General features: G+C 43.8%; 1 protein-coding gene and 1 long non-coding RNA gene across 4 annotated transcripts in view; one reads left to right on the forward strand and one right to left on the reverse strand.

Annotated features, from left to right (window-relative positions):
* Positions 1-22,862, reverse strand: part of MUS81 (MUS81 structure-specific endonuclease subunit) — a 382,977-nt gene extending 360,115 nt beyond the window's left edge. Inside the window, exon 1 of one of the 3 annotated variants that reach the window (XM_069208031.1) lies at positions 22,794-22,862. The gene's annotated coding sequence lies outside the window, so the exon portion shown is untranslated. Of the gene's footprint in view, positions 1-22,589 lie in introns of all 3 variants that reach the window. The other 2 variants (XM_069208030.1, XM_069208029.1) reach the window with 2 other exon arrangements.
* LOC138259991 (uncharacterized) lies at positions 1,589-12,323 on the forward strand. Its single transcript, XR_011198781.1, has 2 exons — positions 1,589-2,484; positions 8,480-12,323. It is a non-coding gene; the product is annotated as an uncharacterized lncRNA (long non-coding RNA).
* Positions 22,863-25,510: the final 2,648 nt, after the last annotated feature.

Below are 25,510 nucleotides of genomic sequence, written 5' to 3' on the forward strand. Positions count from 1 at the left end.
CCACCCATCCCGCACAGACATTTGATTAGTATTATAGTGTAGGAAGTGGCTCATTTTACTAATGTACTCAGCTATTTACATAAAATACAGATTTGCTCTTTGCAGTAGGCATATCAACTTTTGGTGCTTCTTCATGGCGCTAAAACTGTCATTAGACACCTACCTGATTATGAAAAAAATATGCCCCTGGGGAGGCCGGCCTGTTTTCCAAGGGGGCCGACCCCCCCAAGTAAAAACCCTGGTGTCTAGTGGCGTTTCCTGGCCCTCGTTCGCAGCTTTGCAGCAATCGAGGGCCAGGAAACGCGATCAGGAAGGCCTCGTATGAAAGGGGAGAGTCTCCCCTTTCATACAAGGCCTTCCCGAACGTGGGGAAGGCCGTTTTTCCCATCGGAGCAGGGAGCGGCCTTACAGCCACTTCCTGCTCCGATGGAGAAAACAACAATGTGACGGGTGGGGGAGACACGGAAAAGCTTCCGTGTCTCCCGGGTGGTGAAAAAAATAAAAACCGGCGATGCACCCAAGGATTTTCTAACCCCCTCCCTGGTGTCGCCCACTGGTCGTGACCTGCACTCAACGGGCTAAAACTGTGAGTCCTATCTAGAACTATAGTACGTTATCAGTCTTAGAAGTATGAAAGTTTGGACCACACCTAAATTGTGCAGACTGGCGGTCTACACACAGTTCATTGTGCCCCCTTACCAGCATTAATGAAGAACCACCATAGTTTGATTGCTGTAGATCATATAACGGGTATTAATTAATTACTCATGGTAATGCCAGTTACAGTAACACAAGTAAAATGTGTCTGTGCAATGCATACATAACACGCTTGTCCATGCCCCTGCCTGTATTATGACAAACTGAGTGCCTAGAAGAAGTAACAACGCCAGAAGGCACTTGCCACTGGAATGCCTGTAAGGCTTGGCTGAGGGGAGCTGGTCGGGCATGCCCGAATAATTTCCAGCTGCCGAATTCAAAAGATAAAGCAGGCATGAATGAGCCTTGACAACATTCAATGTCTGACTGCTCCTAACTATAAAGAAGAGACAGAGTGAGAGAAATAGATATGGATGGAATGTTTAATTCAACAAATTCTCCTGGCTGAATAGTAGGACACAAATGACAGGAAACAGAATTACAAACTACAGCACTTGGAGAAAAATGTGCGAGCCCTTGTAAGAAGTGATGAATGCTACAGTATTACCCGGATGACAGTCTCTTTTCAGTCCACAATGCCCTCCATCTCTTCTGTTTCTGTGGTTGGCTAGAGGGGCACCTAAGAGAACATCTCGGCACCCTGTAAGCCTAAGCTTAGCTGCTCTCCTTACCCAATACCTGCTCCTGGGCCAGGATCTGTTCCTGCTACTGTTTCTGCATGTTTGCCTTGTGCGTTCATCACTGCTGCCTGGTTACGGCTCTCAATTACCCACAGACTCCTAGCCCTGTCCACCCAAGAACTACTTAATGCAGGCTGCAGTAGATGTATGTAGTGGTCGCGCCAAAGGCAAGCCTATCTACGCCTGTCCATTTCTGGACCACGCATAGCGCCAGAAAGCCTGGTCCTAAGGTTGCCCAAAGATACTGTTAGAATTCATTTTGAATTGCTTCGTTTCTTTTACACGTGTAAGTTTGAGCTTTTGTTGTCTCTGAACGCACTGTCTATCACATATGTTATCTTATGTATATTTGTTTAGGTAAAATAAGCCTGTTTCCACGCCATAGGCTTGCAGCTGGTTTCTTTCCCTAACTGGGGCACTGTATTCATTATAATTGTGTGTTCAAATAACTAACTGACCTCGGCTGTGGTATTTTGGGGAGGGAAAGGCTGATATCTATACCTTTGAACCACGTAATCCTTTGAAGGGTCTCAAGAATGTGGGGAGTCAGGCAGCTGCAGAAGGGAGGCAAGGACAAGGCTGGAAATGGAACCAGTGTGTGGAAACTGATTAACTCCTTAAAATATCTGTATGACGTATATCATTAGTTACACATTTTATGTATCCTTTGATGTATGAGTATAAATATCACTGTTAAACGCTTTATGTCAGCACACTTTACTTCGGGCCTGGGATGCCAGTGGTAAACCTGTCCTCTTTGCTGCAGCAAAAATAAACAGACCTTTGGTCATTGATTTTTCACTCCGGCTCTCCGTGTCAAAACTCCTTTGTAAATGCATTTGTAAGTATCTGCAAATATGTGCATTTGACAATTTGGCGCCCGAACGGGGACCTTCCAGTGGATATCTTCAGTAGCTCTGTCACGAGACGTGCTGCCAGTGGGGGGACGCCGTTCCGGAGGTGTAGATTCCAGGGGCCCCTGCACAAAGACTTAGTTTCAGAAGCAGCTGCATCTTATCCACCGGGCAGGTTTCCCCCCGCTTTCTCATGATGTCCCAGCGAAGTCCCTGAAACATCGGTGTTTATCTTGACGGATTAGTCTGACACGGGCGGCCGGAGAGAAATCCAGGAAAAAGCAGATAGTCAGGTAAGACTGTTCCTCGCTGGCTATTTGTCTGCTTTAACTTGCATTTGAGAGAATAATTGTTTTTGGATAACTTATCATTTTTGGGAATGATTAGTTCTTGGTAAATTTGCATTTGTACAAGGTACCATTTGACAATTTGTATTACATGTGTTTTTCTTGTTTGAGTAATTTGCCCAGGCCTGGAGCAATTTGTAAGTTGGTAAATATTTGAAAAGGTTTTCTTTGATGCACATTTGAAAAAGGTTTTTTTTCGGTGCAGGTTGCATTTTGAAATTTGGTGCGTGTTGCATTTTGAAAAATTAAAAGGTTAGATATGGGAAATAAGAAATGTTGGCAAGGGTTATGTCTTTGTTTTCGTCGAAATCATGTGCCACGTTTAGATAAAAAGCAATCCATTCCAAAAGAGGGAACACCAGGGTGGGACATGTTAAAGGATTATGGTTTAGAGAATAATTTGTATAATAGTATATGGCGCAAATATACTAGACATTGTCCTGACCTCCAGTGGCCGGAGGATGGGTCTTTTGATTTAAAGAAACTAACCTACCTACAGGAATGTTTGTTTCATAAAAAGGCTAGACAACATATGTTTGAAGTATACAGAAAATGGGAAATTGAGGCCACCAAAAGAAAAACGAAGTCAGATAAACTGTTAGAGAAGGAGAACCGGAGAACCATCATGCAGAAAGCCGCCCTGTACCACCATTCCCAAACCCAGAAAAGAATTGAGTCTGAAGACAGAGTCCATAGGGCCCAGGTGGAGGGAAGTTATGTATCAAAGCCAACAGAACCCAAACATGCATTAGAGGAAGATGAGGTAATGCTACAGCTATTAGATAATAGCCCTACTGCACCTCCACCTTACACACCCCCTGCAGTAGCCCAACCTATCATGGGGGCACCGCAACAGCAGCAAGGGCAAGGGCACAATTTGGGAAATCCAGGTGCACCACTACAGCAGCATGTGCCACAGCCACCACAGCCTCTAGCCCAAGCCACCCAAATAGCCCAAGTCCTAATCCCTCCGCCACCTGCCCCACCACTACCAGCCAACACTGCAAGGTTACCAATAATGTCCCCTGCCCCTAATACCCCAAATGGACAACGCCGACGGTGCACAGCCACTCACTCACTTTCACCCATATGGAGCACACCTATGAAGTCGATTTCGCCCCCTAGTACCCGCTCCACTATTGGGGATTGGGAAAAACGGGTTATCAAGGATCAGTCAGATAACTGGATGTCACATCTTATTTACACCCACACCGATATTATGGACACAATACAACAGATGTCACATTTTGGACAGCAATTAGCACTGCTGTATATGATTGAAAAATTGGAGAGGGATTGGAAGTCTTGTATTACAGATTCTACCCCTCTCCCTTATGAACAAGAATTAAACCAATTATGGCGGGACAGTAGGGCTTGTATTCTTGATAGTAACAGCATAAATGAGGGAGTACGCATTTGTGTCATAGCCAGGGAAGATGTTCTAAATAGATATGACAAGGGGTACCCAATGAGGGAAGTGCACCCTGATATGCCCACTGCAGCTGCAGTCGCAGCAGCAACTGCCGCCGGACAACCAGCTCCCGTGCCGGTGGCCCAATTTGTTCATATACCATGGAAAAGGGAGGAGGTAATGGCTATAAAGAAAGACTTGCCAGACCCTCGAAAGAATCCAGCTGGATTCTATCGGGACCTTAGAATTGCCATTTCCACCACAACCATGACACTCAAAGACATTGACTATTTTTTTGGTGTTTTATTGGGTCCTGAAGTTTGGCATAAAATTAGAAGAGTAGATGATGCACCTACTTTGGGAAATACATGGGGGGGTTTAGAAGCACATGAAGCACAAAGGGCACCAGGAACCCTGCCGCATCAGGATATTTTAGATTTACCTAATCGGATATTGACTAAGTTAGAAACTGTTATACCTCTTCAGACTGTGGATTGGGGAAAGCTTGCCACTTATAAACAGAAGATAGGTGAAGATGTCCCAGATTATTTTACTCGAATTGAACAAGCTTTCATAGATTTTAGCGGTCAAGACCTCGCCACCGTAACAGGTGTCACACTATTTGTAGAACGCTTTGTTAATGGCCTTCTACCTGAAATATCACAAAAATTAAAAGCAACAGAGAGTTCGTGGATGACGAAGGGACAGGCAGAGATTTTGCAGATGGCGCAATACTATGAGAGCAGGTACAAGGAAGAATTAGAAAAGAATGAGAAGTCAGTAAAAGAATTGAAGAAAAAGGTATTATTACAGCAGGCATACCCTCAGCGGGATGCAACCCCTCAGCAAAGGGGTGGCCCACCAAGGGGACGGGGAAGGGGTCGAGGTCGAGGTGCATCTGCACCACCCCAAGACCGCCGATTAAATATCAACCAATGTGCCTACTGTAAGCAGGATGGACATTGGCGTGATACTTGCCCATTACTGGAAGGAAGACAAAGTATGTCACTTCATAGAGGGAACGCGGCAGGTAATGCACGAGGACGAGGAAGAGGTAGAACTGATCAGAATTCGCAGAATGAGAATCAGGTCCCGCGTAACACTAATATTTTTGACAATGCATTTGAACGACAATATTATGCTGATGATTTCTTTTCTGAATCCTACAATTATTAGGACAGCCACAGACAGGGCCAGGGGCGAGTAAGTATTCCTGTAGATCAAAATGGTCCCTACATTGATGTAAAAATCGAAGGAGAGGGCCATAAGTTTCTTCTAGATACTGGTGCCACCAGAACATCTATTGCACATTCTGCAGTCCCCGGGGCTCCCCTGTCTGGGCTTCATACCACATCAATTGGGATTTCTGGAATCCCCGTGGTGAGCCCCATCTCAACACCTATGAGAGTAACTGTAGGCCCATTTACAGTACACACGCCACTCTCTTTAACATCAGGTTGCAATGAAAACCTGTTTGCATTAGATTTGTTAAAGAAATTAAATGCAGTTATTCACTGTTCAATGGATGGTGTCTATGTAACTATGGATAGTGTTTCCCCAACTCGGTGCATGTTCTCACAGGAATACGACTTACCCCCAGAGCTACAGGAAATAGACCCTCGCTTATGGGCCAAAGGCAAGAATGATGTAGGCATTATGGATATCGACCCTATTGTAATAAAAATCAAACCAGGTGCCCGGTTACCTCGTGTTCCTCAATACAAATTACCTAAAACAAGCGAAAAAGGGCTCAAGGCAGTCATATCTGATCTTGTGCATGCAGGTGTCATAAAGGAAATAGTGAGCAGCCCATGTAACAGTCCAATCCTTCCTGTTGTAAAGAAACGAAATGATGCTAATAGATTAGATGGTGAGCAATCATTTACTGATAACACAGTATATCGATTAGTTATTGATCTCCGAGAAATTAATAAAATAGTAATTCCCCAGTTTCCCGTGGTCCCAGACATGAATAGTCTTTTCACCATGATACCACCCTCTGCGTGTTTTTTCACCGTAATCGATTTGAAGAATGCTTTCTTTAGCATTCCAATTGCCGAAGAATCTCAATATTTGTTTAGCTTTGCGATTTTTGGTAGATCATTCGCGATGACAAGAATTCCACAGGGCTTTGTTGAGTCCCCGAGCATATATAGTCAATGTCTTAAACGTCAATTAGACCAATTCAATCCACCCACAGGCTCTGCGTTGTTGCAGTACATTGATGATATTTTAATTGCCTCAGATTCCATGACACAATGTAAGACTGATACTGTTGCATTATTACATCATTTAGCACCTCTGGGCCATAAGGTGTCCCTTCCAAAATTGCAGTATTGTAGAGAGGAGGTCACCTATCTAGGACACCTCCTCTCTAAGGAGGGAAGGAGATTACATCCAGACAGAATTAAATTGGTTCATACAATGACTGCACCACGCACCCCTTCTGAAGTCCGAGCATTTTTGGGATTTACATCTTTTTGCAGACAGTGGATTCCAAATTTTTCACTTATAGCAAAACCATTGACTGCTCTGACACTTTCAGATGTGCCCTCTCCTGTACCTTGGACTGACAAATGTGAGGAGGCTTTTCAAGAATTAAAAAAGGCGATGTGCTCTGCTCCTGTATTGGGTAATCCGGATTACAGCAAACCATTTGTTTTATTTGTGCATGAAAAGCATGGCTGTACATTGTCTGTTTTGACACAGGCCCAAGGTGGGAGACAACGCCCTTGTGCATACTTCTCTTCCACCTTGGACACTGTGGCGCAAGCTTTGCCTACTTGTCTTAGAGGAGTGGCTTCTGCAGCAGCTGCAGTGAAACAAAGTGAAGGGTTTGTTGGTGGCAATCCGCTCACTGTGATGGTTCCTCATGCCGTTGATATTTTGTTAAACAAGACACAGACGCAGCACCTCACCAGTGCTCGTCTAACGGGTTACGAATTAACATTGTTCAGTCCAAATATTACTTTGAAGCGGTGCAATGTCTTGAACCCAGCTACGTTACTACCCCTCCCTCAGGACAATGTGGAATTTGATCATAATTGCATTTTTGCCACTGAGGAAGAAACTAAGGGACGGGTAGACTTGACAGACACTCCCCTATCTGACCCACAGGGAGAGCTGTTTGTAGATGGGTCTTGCTTCAAGTTACCAGATGGTACGACCACTGCAGCCTATGCCGTCACCACAGTCAAAACAGTGGTTGAATCTCATAGAATCCCGCAAAATTCGGCACAGGCTGCAGAATTAATTGCCCTCACCAGAGCTTGTGAAATAAGTGAACATCTTAGTGTTAACATCTACACTGATAGCCAATATGCGTTTGGAGTAGCTCATAATTTTGGGCGACTCTGGGCGAATAGAGGCTTTATCACGTCACATGGCACTACCATCCAGCATGGCAACTTGATTGTGACACTTTTGACTGCTCTCAGTCTGCCCCGTCAGGTCGCAATCATTAAGTGTAGTGCCCACAAAAAAATTACTGATGATATAGGACGAGGAAATGCTTTTGCAGATGCTACAGCGAAAGCAACAGCACGAGCACCATTTGACAATGCATATGTTGAGAGTAGCATCAAGGGAGAGCCCCAGTACGAAGTACTAGAAAATACCATGCAGTGTGTGAGAGATATTCAAGCAGAAGCAACAGCAGAGGAAAGGGAACAGTGGGAGAAGAACGGTAGACTAGACAGTGAGGGTTGTTACACAGATGACACAGACAGAAGAAGATGGATGTTACCTAATTGCTATGTACACGCTATGGTTACTATGGCCCACAGTCCTGCACACATCAGTGCCCAAGGCATCAAGACAACTTTGGACCATGTTTGGAGTAATCCTCTGATATCCAAAGCTGCTAATAACCTGGTTAAAAGTTGTATGGTGTGCGCAGTGCACAATGCAGGAAAAGGGACCCCTACGCCCCCTGGCCACTTTGCCCCTCCTGATCTCCCTTTTGAAGCTATACAGATGGATTTTATCCACATGGAACCGTGTAACAAACTGAAATACGTGTTAGTGGTAGTATGCATGTTTTCAAAATGGATAGAGGCCTACCCATTAAAAGACAATGGTGCCCTCTCTACCGCCAAAATATTACTAAAAGAATATTTTCCTAGATACGCCTTGCCACGATTAGTCTGGAGTGACAATGGCAGTCATTTTTCTAATGAGGTAATGGAGAAGGTCTGTACCGCCCTTAACATCAAACATCGATTTCATGCTGCAAATCACCCACAATCAGCGGGCCTTGTAGAAAGGTATAATTACACCTTGAAGAGCAAAATAGCTAAGATTTGTGCTGAGACCAACTTAAAATGGCCAGATGCTTTGCCCCTAGCATTAATGTCCATCAGGATGACTGCCAGTAGCAAGTCACGATTATCCCCCTATGAAGTTGTCATGGGGAGGCCAGCCAATATCTGGGGGGTACCACGACCAAAGAAGCTTTCTGAAGTGCAATATCCTTTGTTTGTAGATTACTGTAAACAATTGACTAAAGATTTGCGTTTGATCCACCAACAGGTCAAGGCCAGCCTACCGACTCCTCTTGAAGGCCCTGGTCACCCTTTTAAGCCAGGGGATTGGCTTATGACAAAGAATTTTCAAAGAACCAACAGTCTTCAGCCCAGGTGGCGGGGGCCAGCCCAGGTACTGCTTGCAACACAGACAGCGGTGAAAGTGGAAGGAAGGAAAAACTGGATACATGCTAGCCACTGTAAGCGTGCACCAATTCCACTACAGAGTACTCTAACAGCAGAATTACCATTGTCTCCTGATTACAGCGAAGTAGGGAGACAGGAAACACCTCCACAGGTTTCAAGTGCTACTTCTGCTCCTGCGGTGACACAACTGCCCAGTGACGAAGAGTTGCTGTTTGAAGATCAACAAACTCATCGATACAACCTGCGTCCTCGCCCATCCAAATGAACAGAATTTTGAAGGTGCGTAAGGTGGTGACCCCTACGAAAAGCTACATTTACATCACCCTGATAGCTCCTAGCTTGGAATTGCAAACTGAGGTCTCTTCTGAATGGCCCAGGAATCCTTTGCTCAGCAGAATACGGCACGCCTGCCTTCGTGAAATACAGTTCCCCGCTTTCACCGCCACCGGCATTTCCGATGCCATTGATGTACCAGCATTAAAACGAGCTATCCTCACTGTTGTTACGCACACTTTGGGCGACGAGGTTGTAAATGACTGTGATGACTAAAATTCCAGCATGAACACGGGTGACTAGCCTGTGCAACGACACCAGAACATTGGTCAGAACAATTGTCTCAACGAGAACACAAGTATAGTGGGATGCAGCTTGTGCAACGCTATTCAATCAGTGGGTAAATGGAGTTAACAGTTCTGTGACTGGCGAGAAAGAAAAAAAAACCCAAGTACCAGTTCTACGGAAGCGGCCAGCCATTAGGGTTGGTGCGGTTTGTAGTCCCAGCGGTAAAAAAAAAAAGGTGCCCTTTTTCTGTTTAATACCCAAGCACATCACTAATCTGGTTGAAAATTGCTGGCCTCCGCCCTCATTTTGCTGAGACACTGAACGAAACTGACAAACTATACTGAAGATTAATTTTGAAGTATTTCGACTTACTCACTGGGAGTTGAGACTCACCAGGAGTTAAAACTTGAAAAGGAGAAGCTAAGGGACCTAGGATCAAGCCAACCTCTATTGTCCTGGACCAACCAGTGCAGCCTAACTGCTAGAGTGGAAAGCACGGCGGTGCTGAACCCTAGTGGGTGTGAACATTGAAGGAAAAATTCACTTATCTGTATCTATACGTATATGATTATTAGTATAGTGATATCAATATTTTGCATTTACATATTTGGTAATTGTGTGAGTATATTTTTGAACACGCGTAGGCGGTTGAGACGAGTAAAACGGTATCATAGAAAAGTTGTAGGACCAAGGAGAAGAGCACAATAAAATTATGAAGATATATCCATTTGGCAGGACAAATATCCCTCTAGAGAATAGGGAAGAGTGGCCTTATAACTATTTCTACAAAACCATAATGAAGTACCTAGTGACCCTTATGTTAATATGTATAATGTCCAGTGGTGTTGCATCATTGTTGCAAAATCCTACCTTACATCCATTGATAAAGGTTCATGGAAAATTAGCGGAGACATTAAGTCTCACTGACTGTTGGATTTGCCGGCACTTGTCTAGACACCCCGAGGATCCTATAGGCCTTTATGAAGTACCAGTATCACCAAGTGAATATGAAAGAGGGGAAGTGTGTCTTGTACCAAATACCACTTGGAGATGTGACCAACAAGAATATCAATGGTACCCTAGGTGTGCGGTGCTCCCTAATACCCAGGCAGAATACAAGCTCTCCCCGATGCCTGAAGAGAATGCCACACTTAAAATGTTTCCCATATGTTTTGGTACCTATTTTTATGGGCAAAACCCAGAGGCAAAATACATGGGAAAGATCCCTCCTGAACAGTGTGTTTACACTTTGTTATTTGATATAAAGACAGGGAATTGGGATCTTGAAGGAGAGGAGAAAATAGACAGAAATTGGACAGCGTTAATTAATGGGACTCATCAAAATTACACTGTGAATTATTGGAACCTGACTGTGGGAGAAAATGAGATTCTAGTAGATCCAGAAGGATTGTTATATGATCCCTCCAGAGAACAAGATAGAAATGGGAAAAATTCACCTGTAATATTGTCCCGGGTTTTCCTTGGCCCCCTCTGGACGGCTAGATGTTCATATGTTGCACCCTGGGCAAATGTATCATTGCTAAATACAATCTGGGAAGATTACAAATATTGCAATAATTCTGAGCATGACACCCCAGAGGGTGTAGGATTGCCTCGAATAAAATACAGCATTATAAATTCACAAATCCAGGGAGGCATGTACTTCGTATGTGGAAGAACTGCATATAAAGTACTGCCTCTAAACTGGGAAGGGATATGTTCACTGGCATATTTGGCACCCAACATTACTGTGATATCAAATATATCATCTTCCCAGCCCCTTAACATGGGGAGTTTTGCACATAGGTACAAACGAGGGACACCCATACTGGAGGAGCGAAAGAACTGGGTATTTCAAGTATTACATGTTCTTATTCCCGGATTTGGAATTTTCGATTTACAACTGGCAATGATGAATATGTCAGCTGAATTAGCCATTGCATTTAATGCCACCAGAGAGGCCATAGGAAGTATACAGGTAGAGATAAACTCTGCAGCCCAATTGGCGATACAAAATCGGCTTGCCCTAGACTTGATTACAGTACAACAAGGAGGAGTATGTGTTTTAATCCAACATCAGTACCAGCAAAAGTGCTGTTATTTTGTCAACAAGTCATCAGAGATAGAATTGGATATTGGGAAAATAAAAGAAGCAGTACAGGTATTTGAAAAAGGGGGCCAATATGAAGGAGGCGATTGGAGTTTATCATGGTTATGGTCTTTGTTTGGGGGGTGGGGCTGGTTGTTTAAAGACATACTTTTTATAATAATAGCTATTGTATTAAGTTGTTTATTAGTGCAGTGCTTACCTGCTCTCTGTTCCTGTTTAAAATTGTGTAAACTTCCGCCAGTGAAAATACTAGAAACCAATCGAGCTATGATGCAGAGAGAAGAGATAACTTCCCTAATGGCTATTGACCCTACTGTCCTCACTACAGATACTGGTTGCTCATACCCATCGGTTGTTTATGTCCCCATGAATGCAAATTTCAATGAAGTGGGAGTAAAATTCAACATATATGAGGAAATTTAGAACTATTCAAAACGTTTATTATGTTCAGAAGAAAAAAACTCAAAAAGGGTCGATTGTTAGAATTCATTTTGAATTGCTTCGTTTCTTTTACACGTGTAAGTTTGAGCTTTTGTTGTCTCTGAACGCACTGTCTATCACATATGTTATCTTATGTATATTTGTTTAGGTAAAATAAGCCTGTTTCCACGCCATAGGCTTGCAGCTGGTTTCTTTCCCTAACTGGGGCACTGTATTCATTATAATTGTGTGTTCAAATAACTAACTGACCTCGGCTGTGGTATTTTGGGGAGGGAAAGGCTGATATCTATACCTTTGAACCACGTAATCCTTTGAAGGGTCTCAAGAATGTGGGGAGTCAGGCAGCTGCAGAAGGGAGGCAAGGACAAGGCTGGAAATGGAACCAGTGTGTGGAAACTGATTAACTCCTTAAAATATCTGTATGACGTATATCATTAGTTACACATTTTATGTATCCTTTGATGTATGAGTATAAATATCACTGTTAAACGCTTTATGTCAGCACACTTTACTTCGGGCCTGGGATGCCAGTGGTAAACCTGTCCTCTTTGCTGCAGCAAAAATAAACAGACCTTTGGTCATTGATTTTTCACTCCGGCTCTCCGTGTCAAAACTCCTTTGTAAATGCATTTGTAAGTATCTGCAAATATGTGCATTTGACAATACTCCCCCAGAACTCCTGCGACTCAATCCTTAATGCCACAAAGACCACTGCTGTCTTACAGCACCCCAAAGCCTGGTCAGTCCTTTCACACACTTACACTCCTGCTTCACCTGCCGCCACACACTTGCACCCTCCATAAACACCCACTCACAAAATACCTCTCCTGACTCCACCTCCCACACCACACTTCACACAATGCTCACTCACAGCGACGCACCCACTCACCAATCGCTCTTATGCATTCTCCTCAACACCTGCTCGCTTAACAAGCAAGCCACTGAGGTCCGGGACCTCATCAACACCCTCGCACCTGATCATGTTTTCCTCACCAGAAGCCGACTCAGCCCTTCATCTGCCCTGGACATCACCAATGCCATCCCACTAAGATACAAGGTCCTGCACCAGAACCGAACCACAAAACCAGGAGGTGACATCGCCATTGTCCCCATAGACATCATCTAAATGCAACCCGACAATGACCCAGAAACTATTCTCATAGAACACCTACATTACAAATTCCAGGAGGACCTCACTCAAGAGTTAACACCACAAACTTAAAGCGACCAAGAAGAAAACTCTGATCCAGAGGATTAAGCCAGTAACAACAAATACAAAGAACTATTCACCATTGTGAAAGAATTAATCCATCTTGCAACCACCTCCAATTCTATCATGTTGTCACAAGAACTCTTCAACCTACTACCTGTTTTCTTCCACAACAAGATAGCTACAATATACAAGAACTTCAGCTGTCGATCACACCCTACCATCCCTCTCACCTCCGACCTCCACCACTAAAATCACCCTTCTCACGGAATGGTCCTCTCTTACCAATAAAGACACAGCAGCCATAATGGAACCATCCACTTGGGGGGTGGGGGCACGTACCCATGCCCCCACCGCTTCTTCAAGTAGGGAGACCCACAATAAGCACAGCACCCAGAACCGTCACCAACATCTCCATTGCTAAAGCCACCTTCCGAGACATCTGGAAATATGCCCACTCCACAAAAAAACATCCTCCGACCCTGAAATTCTCAACTGCTGACCCATCTCCCTGCTCTCCTTCAAAGCCATAGTCACAGAAAAGACAATTAACCATCAGTGCTCCTTCTACCCTGAACACTACAGACTCCTGGAGAGCTCGCAAGCAGGCTTCTGCAGCAACCACATCACAAGACAACCCTTATCACAAAGGCAGATGACATTCGCACCATACTGTATCAAGCCCAGACTGCTGCAAACATATCCTGGATCTTTCCACTGCCTTCAACATGTCTTCCGCCACAAACTTATCTCCAGACTCCATGAAACCGGAATCAAAGGACTACCTCTCAAGTGGATTATCTCCTTCATGACCAAAAGTTCACCTCAGAACCCACAGGCCTCATTTGTAGATTCTCAGAAGGCTCTTCACTCAGCCCCACTCTTTTGAACATGTACTTGACTCCTATAGCAAGTATGATTCAGACCTATGGCTTCACATCATCTCTTACGCCAACGACACCCAACTTATCCTATCCCTCTCAAAAGACACAGACACCTTCAAAAACAACTTGAAAATGTACATGACCAACGTAGTCAACTGGATGAGAGATAGCTGCCTCAGACCCAACGTTGACAAGATGGAAGTTCTGATAATTGGCAACAACAGGTCGCCCTGTGACTCCACCTGGTGCCCCACAGAACCAGGCCTCACCCTATCCCTCCACCCATGCTAGAAACCTTCACATCATCCTGGACACCAACCTCACCATGAGACACAAGAATAACGCCATCACCTCAGCCTGCAATCACATACTACGCATTCTCAGAAAAATCATCAAATGGCTCCCTCCCCACACCAGAAAGACTGTCACCCAGACCCTCATCACAAGCAGACTGGACTACAGCATCTCCACACATCTGCTATACAAGCTGCAAACCATCTAAACCAGAATAGTACACAACCTACATTATCGCACACACATCACACCTCACCTCCAGCAAGTTCACTGGCTCCCCATTCAAAAACGCTGCCAGATCAAATTACTTACACCTACAAGGCACTACACAACATGGGCCCCACCTACCTCAACCACCAACTACAATTACATTTTCCATCAACCAACTAGGAACCTCCATCGGCTTAACTCCAGCTTGCCCACACCCCAGTATCAATAGCAGCAAGACAGAAGGCAGGGAAGTCTCTTATTGGCAGGCAAATCTTGGAATGACTTCCCCCAGCACATTAGGACGGCCACGCCTCTTATGCAGCTCCACAAGAAACTGAAAATTTGGCTCTTCAACTGAATCTGCTTGCATAGCCCGGCATCTACTCAGCACCTGGATATCCTCACTGGTGACAAGTTTGAGTTCAACAAATCTATGTTACATTGTATTGGTAAATTCACAGATATGGTGCTCTTCCCCATTGATAAATTTCTCTGCTGCTAATGTCTACTGTGAATGCTCACACACTCTCTGGCTGCCCTGTTACTCCACAGCTCCAGAGAACAATGCTGGTTTAGCCAAGCTTACACTGCCTACTACTGGTAGTGGTCAACAAGGATAAGGGGACTAATGGTGGTGCTTCCATTTTTCCATCTCTGGGACACTTGCCTGGGACTTTGCTATGTACAGTTTGGTTCTATCATTTATTACCCTTCTCATCTGCATATGAGCTTAGTTTGCTCCTTCTGTAGTTTGTGTGCATTCAGTTTCAAGATCTACTCATAATAAAAAGAAGTGGCGGATGAGAACGGAAAAGTGTCCAACACAGAAGACTTGGAGTGTCAAGGGCGGTTTGTTGTGTAGAATCTAGAGATTGCATACCCAACATGGACTGTGCTCAGCATACCAATATTCTTGCTTTATTGAAAAGAAGGGCTCTCAGTACTCTAGCATATGTTTATCTTTTGCATATTCTGTGTCAGCCTCGGTGATCTGAAAATGATTTTGCTCTCCAGAAATTGCAGGATACCTGTACAAACGTTTGCTGCAGTGAGGTTATGCATCAACTGAAAACCCATTTAGAGTAGTTGGTTCCCTGAAAAATAAGGTTTCAGATTTTTTCAACCTATTAAGTAATAACCAGGGATAAATGTAGCTGAACTTTAAAAAAAAACAAAAAAAAAAACTCTTCATAAATTCCTCACTTCTAGGTTTTCTATTGGACCCTATCAAAAATGATAACTAGTCAACTGCATAGAACCTGGCTGCTCTTCTCGCTTCTGCACACAGGTTAGAAAATTGCACTCACAAAAAGAAAAAAAAGAAGCGGGAATACTGTATACAACTAACTGTAGGTCAACCTAGGCACAAATCCAGACAGTTTTTAACACACCTCATTTTTCATGATTTCAGAAGTTTAATAGTGACAGAGGCCTTAAGAATATACATTTGAAACAAAAATGTCTTCACTTACAGGCAATGTATAACATTTAAAACAATGAACAAATGGTCCACTACAGTTCTGGATACACAGTCCCAATGTTCAGGGTACACAAAGGGTGACAGTAGAGTCAAATGAAGGTGCTGGAGATGGCATGCATCCATAGAAGACATGAGTGGATTGGGCCTGCACTGTAATGTAGATGTTCTGCGGAAGACGCTAGAAGGAATTTCAACAATCTGCACGCATGGTGGGAGATAAAGGTATTAAGAGTGGCATTATTTCCCTAATAGAGGCAGACACATTGACTGAGTATTGCTACAATCCTCGCAAAAAAGCAGTAGTCACCTTATCACAGTTCACACAACACACAGAAGTATAGTTAGTACATATAAAACGTCAAGACTCTGGTAACAACTGAGAGCAGATGAATGGTTGAAAAAGAGCTTTTGACCAACCAGAAGAGTTGTGGTTGGACTGCATTTTGTAAATTTCTCTTATTTGGGACCCATTTGTATAGACTTAAAGGAAATACATCAGCAGTTGAAGGAATCAAAGACACCGGAGGAATCAAAAGGCACATTCAACCATGTATAACACCTGCAGAGGTTGAAAATGCTTCAAGTATGCCAGGACTTTAGGAAGGCTACACTAGAGTGGTCCCAACATCCATCAATGATACACAATAATGAGCTCTGAAAAACAGAAATAAAACAAAAGGCAATACGGTGAAAGGGAAAAGAGCCATGAGCACCACAGTCTCAATGTCACTAGAAACAAAGGAAGTGGAATAATAAGTCATTGTTTCCGAAAACAAAATATCTGACCAATTTATCAAAATAGATAGCAAGCAAAATTCAGACACCAAGAGGATTGTTTGAGTCGACCTAGAAAATGGTCCCTGACCCTTCCTTTATTAAATTAGCTATGAAAGATATCTAGACTGAGATGGGGCTAATCAATGTCACAGAGAACAGGAAGAATTAAGTATTTCCCACTTAGAAGGCTACACGAGTATACTCAATGAAGGACTCCTACCCTGTATACACCACTTTCAATGCCTGAGTGCCAGAGTAAAAGAAACATAACAAGAGACAGACAAAAACTCAAGTGGGTGGTGAGTAAGGCCAAACTGCATAAGATGGCAGACATTCACATTTGAAGCTCCAACACCAATGCTGGATTATCCCTTGTTAGAAATGGGGTCTCTAGTTGGCAGTGGCTTGCACCCTGTCCAAGTAGCGACCCTCACTCTAGTCAGGGTGAGGGAGTCACATAGCTGAGATAACCCCCGCACACCACCTTGGTAGCTTGGCTCAAGCAGTCAGGCTTATCTCATAGGCAATGTGCAAAGTATTTGTACACACACACACAAAGTAACACAGTGAAAACCCCACAAAAGTATTCCACACCAGTTTAGAAAAATAGCCAATATTTATCTGGGTAAAACAAGACCAAAACAACTAAAAAACAAAATTACACAAGATACACATTTTCAAAGATGAAATCTTAGTAAAACGCCTAGAAGCACAATAGCTCCAACCTGAGCTATCATAGCATCTTGGCGGAGTAGTTCCCAACAGTCTGACGCTACTCACGAGGGAGTGTGGGCAGGTCACGGAGTTGCAAGGACCCCAGTTACAGTACCTTGGAAAACAATGAGGAAACAACAACGCTGAACAGAGTTGAGGAGGTGAGGCGTTGATGGAGGTGGTGCGGCGTCGGTTCTTTACTGCTACTGGGAAGGTGAGGTGTTGGTTCCTTACTGCTAGGCAAGGGAGGTGAGGCATCTGTGCCTTACGTTTGCTGGGACTTTGATGCGGAGTCAGTGGCGAGGCGTCAGTTCCTTACAAGGCAGGGTCCATGAATCCAACAGGTCACAATGGAAGGCGTTGATTTTGCGGTGTTGCAGACACATCACGGGGCCACAGGTGCTGCATCGGAGTCGGGTGTCACGGACGTCGGTGACATGGCACTCGGGACTAAACCTGTGACGGAACTTCGGAGGCACTGTGGCAGCGCTGGACCTGTGTTCCGGGTCGTGGTCACTGCCATCAGCGGGGACTACGGCTCCAGGTGCAGGCAGCATTGCAGAGTCAGACAGCAGTGCCAGTTCGAATCCGCTCTGGAGTCGATGTGCTTAGATTCTTCTTAGTTGCACCAGAGCTCACTTCCAAGGGCCCAGGAACTGGAGCTGGCACCACTTGGCAAGTCATGACTCTCAGCAAGAGAGCCCAGGCGCTGACAAGTGAAGGCTTTGATGGCCTTGAGACTTCTTAATATGAGACCAACTCAGTTCAGCCCTTGGAGAACCTTGGAAAGCCGGCAGTATTATGGCATGTCCACGCCTTTCACTCCCAGGACAGAAGCAGCAAGGAGCTAGCCAGCACAACAAAGCAACAGGCAGAGTGGCAGTGCTTCCTACGACATTCAGCTCTTCTTCCTGTCAATATCTCCTATCCAGAAGTGTACAATGTTGGGTCAGAGATCCAGAACTTACACCCAGTTCTGTCTTTAAACTAGGCAAACTCCAAAGAGAAGTCTTTGCAGTGGACAAGAACCTGCCTTTCCCTGCCCTGGGCCTAGGCACACTCCAGGGGGTTGGAGACTGCTTTGTGTGAGGACGTGCACAGCCCTATTCAGGTCCACATGTTGGCACCTCCCACCACTCTAACTCAGGAAGACCCTTTCAAGAAATGCAGGGCACACCTTTGTTCCCTATGTGCGACTGTCTAAAGGGAATTCACAAACAGCCCAACTGTCATTCTGACCCAGATGTGTATTCCACAGATAGGCAGAGGCATAGAATGGTTAAGCAAGAAAATGCCCATTTTCTAAAAGTGGCATTTTCAAACCTACAGTTCAAAAACTACCTGCACCAAAAGATGTATTTTTAAATTTTGAGTTCAGAGACCCCGAACTCCATATCTCTATCTGCTTCCATTGGGAAATTACATTTAAAAGGTATTTCAAGGCAATCCACATGTTACTCCATGGGAGAGATAGGCCTTGCATTAGTGGAAAACAAATGTTAAACACACCAGTACACGTCCTATCATTTAAATACACCACACTCTGCCCATTGTGCTGTCTTGCACCACCTTTAGGGGTGGCTTATATGTAAAGGAAGGTTTGGGCATGGCAAGTGGGTGGTCTTGCCAGGTCAATATGGAAGTTTAAAACAGCGCACACAGGCACTGCAATGGCAGGACTGGGGCATGTTTACAGGGATACTCATGTGGGTGGCATAATCAGTGCTGCAAGCCCACTAGAAGCATTTAATTTACCGACTCTGGGCACCCATGATGCACTATACTAGGGACATACCAGTAAATCATAAATGCCAATCATAAAAAAAAAATCAATACAATTTAGACAGAGAGCACTTGACTCTAGCACTGGCCAGCAGTGGTAGAGTGCCCAGAGCCCTAAAGCCAGAAAAAACTAAATTCAGCACAGGATCAAAAACAGGAGGCCAGAAGCAAAGACAGGGGAAGCCACACCAAGTGCTGACAGGTCTAACATCCCTCAAAACAACAATGAAAGAAGGTTAGCTACTCGTAAATAGTATCAAAGAACATGAAATAGGCACAAAATGAAGAGGCAACAGTGGATAGAGGCAGATAACAGAGGTTGCATGTGAAGAGACAGCCTGAGGATCTACGACTGAGGCAGCAAGAAAATTGCATGGGAACGAACCACTTGAAGAGCTGTGGCTGTCTAGTGAAACAAACAGACAGGCACAATAACTTAAGAACCACTGTATGACTCATCTGGCGGCATGCATCAAAACGAACACCAGGAGCAATTTGGCGATGCCAACCAGCGAACTGCAAAGACCAGAGTGAAGCACAGCCAAGGTAACAAACACAAAGAATAAAACTCTGCAGTTGCACCCACCTGACTTCCCCTTGAGCAGAGGGGAGGGAGTTGCGGCACACATCTGAATGGAAGTATAAGGCCTAATGGGTCAGGGACTGCATAAGGACTCCAGATCTGCACAAAAGGATGTGGCCAGCAGAAGGACAAGTCAGGACTCACTGGTGGACTGACAATATTAGGAATTGCTGCTGAGTGAAACCAGGTTCCCTGAGGGGGCAAAACGGAAGTCTCCTTTCGTTGACAATTTCAATAAAAGATAAACAACAAATGCAGTAAGGAGGTGGCGAGCATCAACAACATGCCAAATCCCTGTGTCCTGTGTGACGCTGAAGGGATAAGCCACATGAAGCGGATCTGAGCCTCTTTAGGGGAGGAGAGCCCTGTGGATTGAAAAATGCATTGAAAACGCCTCCTGTAAAACACTGAGAATGAAGAATCGAGGCGATGGTCAGGCGAGTGGAAGCCCGAACAGGTCAGAACTAGAGGAGAGACAAGGCAACTACAAACAAGATCACACCAATCCAGGGAAATGGGTGTGTTATTCAGTATAGCAAGTGCAAGAATGCACACTCCATAATGGAATCTTAGATGCTGAATACCAAGCCCAAATAAATTAAAAGGCCAGAAAAGACTTGCTGAATTCTAAACCAGTGGACAACAAAATACCTCTGTGTTGAATAGAATGATATCTTCACCAAAGACAACTTTCAAACGAGCTACAAACACTGAGGTTACAGTGGGAAGAAGACCTAAAACAAGAAATGAGGATCATAAAGAAATTGGCAACAGAGGCATTGACTGCCTCGAAGAACAATATCAACTGAACTAGACAAAGGGTCAACCATACTGGGCAAAGGGCTGAAGACTTATAAGAAAGAATAAATAACCAAGAGCAGACAGAACAAAAATGATTAGAACTGAAAGAAGCCGAGATCAACAAAATCTGCTGCAAGGTAAGTGTGAAGATTTAGAAAAATGCACCAGATGAGACAACATAAGAAATCAAAAACATGACAGAGGATACAGAGTGGTCTGACATAACTGGCTTAATGCACACACTCTTTGCCCATCTCTTTAACCTTGGGGAACAGGCAGGAGTGGGTATAGAAAGGGCACACAGGGCGGATTTCAGAACAAACAAGTTATTCAACAGACCCATAGGACGTGTACTGAATTGGTCTTCCTTCCAGCAAGAACAAGGGATACTAGGGTCAGCCAGACCAACATATCCTCTGAAACAACGTGGATACAAAATCTTTCTACTCCAAGACCTGGCTCCCACAACTTTGATGAAAAACAAACAACTCCATCCAACAGTAGAGGAGTTTAGCAAAAGAGATAATAGGATTATATGTACCTTTCAGTGTGCTACCTGATTCCAAACAGGCGTTTGTCTCACCTTGTTAAATATGAAGAAGAGAGATGGAAAGCCTTAAAGGGCCGCCAGCCAATGAGACAAATGGTGCAGAGAACAAAGCGCCAGCAACCAAGACTCAGATCAGAGAGAAATATTAAAACATTCTAGCAATGTAGAGCAGGGTTCGACCTAAATGATAGAGAAGGACTCAGATAAGCACAAATTGGGCTTTAGAACCTGAAAACAAACATGTAACTATAAGGAAAAAACTGAATTTGAGAAGGAGATTCGGATTAAAACAGGCAGGAAAGAATGGATTACATACATTGGTATACAAACCCTAATTCAGTCTCCACAGTGGAGACCAAGTGGGCACACAGGATAATTCAGTATCGACAGTAGAAACCATGTGGGCACACATGATTGATTGGGAAAGAGACTTAGGAATACAAGCACAATCAAAACAACGGGAAATATTCAGGAAATATATTCACAAAATCTCACAAAATGCCAAAAATATGGAAATCGAGTACAAAGTAATGTGCGGCTGTTACTTTACACCAACATGAATGATACCTGAAAATGAGTGATTAATATCGGAAGGGATGCGGTGAACAAGATTCAAGATTCTGCACTGCACATATGATGGGGTTGTCATAAGGGCAGGCCTATCTGGAGGGAAGTAAGGCAGACTATGGCACAGCTTTTGGAGTGCCCTCTCCCAGAGGACCGAGGTGCAATGACATGGGGGCTCCGCCTGCAGGAATTCAAAATCTTTACAAAAAAATAATGATATACAAAATTACACTATGTGTGGCTAAACTAACTCTGGCATACCATGGGAATACATCCACCCACCTCTCCGCCACCCGACTGAACATTAGTATCATAGATTAAGGACAATTTGTGCAAAAACTGTAAATCACAAAAGTGGAAATAGAATACACAGCGATGGATTTCGAAAATAAATGCAGTAATTTGCAGGGTGTTTTAAATACCAGCCTAGCACGTACATAATGTCCACCTAGCATGACTTTACAACGCTGCAAACAGAATAATGCAAAATATATATTGAGTGCCATGTGAAATTAGAAATGAAGATCTGTAATGGCGCTGGCGGAGGGGAGTTAAGGGATAGGGGGTATGTAGTTTACTTTTATTCCTGGTTGAATGTATACTGCAGTCATAATTTGAGAGATATGGAAACTGAATATTGGTTGACAAAGAAATGCACGTGATATTTTAAGAAACTTTAAATGACTTGGTTAGATGTAATATTTACATGTCTCTCATTTGAATACCTCGACTCGAGTACAGGTATTTAGAAGTAAATCTTGCTAACCTCTGTCAATTTATTTGTCGACTCGCCCATCTATATGTTAAATAAAATTAACTATTACCTCATTTTTAGTTACATGGTTTTGTAAACATATTTTCTCAAGTTTCAGCTAACGATCTGACTGGAAGGGGTACAGAGTTAGGTTCATCTCGTTAATCCGCGGTTTACGGACCTCTACGGCATTTTTCTGTACACCACTACTCGAGCAGAATCAAAAAGGGGGTGCTTTAACATTGGCCTTACCTCCAATCTCTCAACATTTCAATTATTGCCTCAAGTTTCCTTCAGCTAACCAACTCACACGCGCGTGGATGAGAGAAAGTATTAAGAAACTATGATTGTCAAATCAAATGATAGACTAACAGGCGCCACTTTTCGGTTTCTGTACCTATACTGCAGGATAAGCGTTGCAATTGGTTAGAAAAGTCCATTCCTTCCATAACAAACCTTGCCGCACCGGAAGCAACCGCCCGTCGAACCGGAAATAATGGACCAGCAACTCTCGAGTCGGTGTTTCTAACTGTATCTATTGTGTAACCAGTGATGCCACATTGGGCTATTTCCTGCACTTATGGACGACATTTTTCCCATTTGTGCGAGAAAAAACCTAAATGGCATATTGCTACCTATGGCTACCTTTTGGTGAGTGTGAAGCTGTGGCTTCTGTGTAAGCCTGTGATAATTATGTGCAGCGTCTTTGAAGTGTGCTCTGTGATATGTAGCTTTATTTCATTCATTCATTATACTGTTCACTGTTTCGGTGCAATTGCTTAAGGACTCATGGCGCGATAAATATGTCTATAAAATAATGTATGCTTTCTTGTCCCCCGCCTTGCGTTGCTGCTGCTCCTCCTCATGCCCCTGAGGGCTATTTTAAGCGCTCGTTTCTACAGGGGCCATCCGTTTCCAACCCGCTGCGGCCGTGGGCCTGCCCTTGGGGTATTTCCTCATCCCAGGTAACTTCTCTGGGTCTGACTCTCGCAAATGCGAGAATTATGGCATTGCAAATGCTCGTTAGTAGTTCTTTCAGTGTGTACGTAGTCCTTTGCTCGGCTTGATGTGCCTGTTTATTTTTCAGGCTTCCCTATCCAAATGGCTTTGATTCCCTTTTATATTCCCTAAAAACTATTCTGCATGCTCAAACCTAACTCCATCCTGCAACCGAAATGTTTATGCGCTCTGAGGCTTCCTATGTTTGCAGGGGGCGATACAAAAGCCAATAAATCAGCACATTTACATTTTATTATTTTATAGTGCCATGTTTCATGGTACCGTTGAAGCACTGCACCGGCCACTTGGTGTGTTACATACTTGTACGCGCCCCCACTGAATCATTTTTAGAATCTGGGGATTCCCCACTAAGTCATTACTGGAAGCCAGGGACCCAGCCCTAAACATTGTTGACGATCTGAACCGCAAAGAAGTACACACAAAATATAGAAATGAGCATTCCATCAAACCCATATACAAATGATAACATTTTATTTAATTTTCAAAGAAATAAAATAACAAAATAAATAGGATAGGTGGAGCTTTTCTAAATTCAATTGAAGCCATACATCGTCCATACTATACTGTTTGATGCACATGTACTGCTCCCACAAATCAACTTGGGCATGCTAATTTAATTTTTAGCCTTCAATTTCAGTATTCTTGACATTTGCAGTATGTTTTAAAAATTTCAAAAACGTTCAGCCACTTTATTCAGATGCACTTAATTAATCTGTAAATATTCATTTTCTAAGCAGTCACTGACCCCCAGAGGAGGCTTAGCGGACCCCGAGGGGTACCTGGACCAAAGGTTGTGAACCACTGGCTAGACACTATAAGGTATTGGTAAGTTGTAGTGATATGGTTTCAAATAAGGACGGTTTGTGATATAAAAAATGAGGCATGGGCAATTTGGAGACATACAATGAAGAGCTTTAAAAAGTGGGCATGCGACTTGGAATCAGTGATCTTCAATGTGAGAGGGCATGGAGAAGATAAATGGATGGTAAGTAGATTGTCCTTTGAAAGAAGTAAGAGAGGGAAAAATAACATTTTTAAGTTAAGGTCAACTTTTTATAGAGGGTTTCCAGAATATAGTGGAATGGGGCTTTTTGAGATAGCATGCAATCAGACAATGTAAAACTGAACGAAGAAATAAGCTGAGATTTGAATGCGACCCACACCCCATTCAAAGTGTTTGCTGCAGCACATTCTCTAAACTGAGCTATCCTACTGTTATCCCAACATGTAGTTTGCAGTTTACACAAGGTGCCTTGGTACCTGCATATTAGACGCAGAGTGATGCAGTGGGCATATTAACCCACTGTGCTTCTTCATAGACTGAGCTGTGTAAGGTCACCTGCAACTACCTGGTTAACATCCTTAATTATCTTACTGGGCTGGGAGACTCTGACAGTCTTAGTGTTGTTTTGTCAAACCCTCCTCCATTTTTACCTAAGAAGGTCTGTCACAGAGCACATGGTGCATAAGTGATGATGCAAACATACATGTCATTGGTGAGGGTCTTAAATGGCTGTCTAGCAGTAGAGGCCATCCTTAGTTGTAAGCTGCCTTCTGCTGGCTGAGGTTACCCCACCCCTCTCTGCCTGGCTCACTGAAGTCCTTTATAAGCACTATAAAGACATCATGGCAGCTCTCCGTGAGGCACCACTCACCCACCCTGCGTGTACCACATCCCTTAGAGACAGAAAAACGCAATACTTCGAAGCAATATTATGCCCCACCACCAAAAGCATTACTTAACTAAAGTACACTTTCAGCAACATTTTAAATCAGATTACCTTTATATCATGTGAATGCCCCTTGATGCCTTCATCATGAAAGGTCAGTCAAACGACCTCTGCAAAAAGATGCAGTCAAAGGCTGTATGACCGTTCTACACAGTAATACTAAAACCAGTGGAAAGCACACAAATGAAAAAACAACTGGAAATCACATGCACTCGGTGTGGGGGGGCTTTATTAAACTGAAACTGGCAGCAGCCTGGCGATAGGGAGCCTGCACTTCCCACATTGCCCGAGACAGGAGGATGCAGGGCGGTGGAAAGCGGATGGGCAAGCAACCAGAAAAACAAGGCTATGCGGAAGTAGCACCTCAATCACATCGCAGAGCAGCGGACGGGCACAGATTAGGATGAATCAAACTGTGCTTGG

Source organism: Pleurodeles waltl, chromosome 9 (genome assembly GCF_031143425.1).
Source record: "Pleurodeles waltl isolate 20211129_DDA chromosome 9, aPleWal1.hap1.20221129, whole genome shotgun sequence".
Classification (NCBI taxonomy): Eukaryota; Metazoa; Chordata; class Amphibia; order Caudata; family Salamandridae; genus Pleurodeles; species Pleurodeles waltl.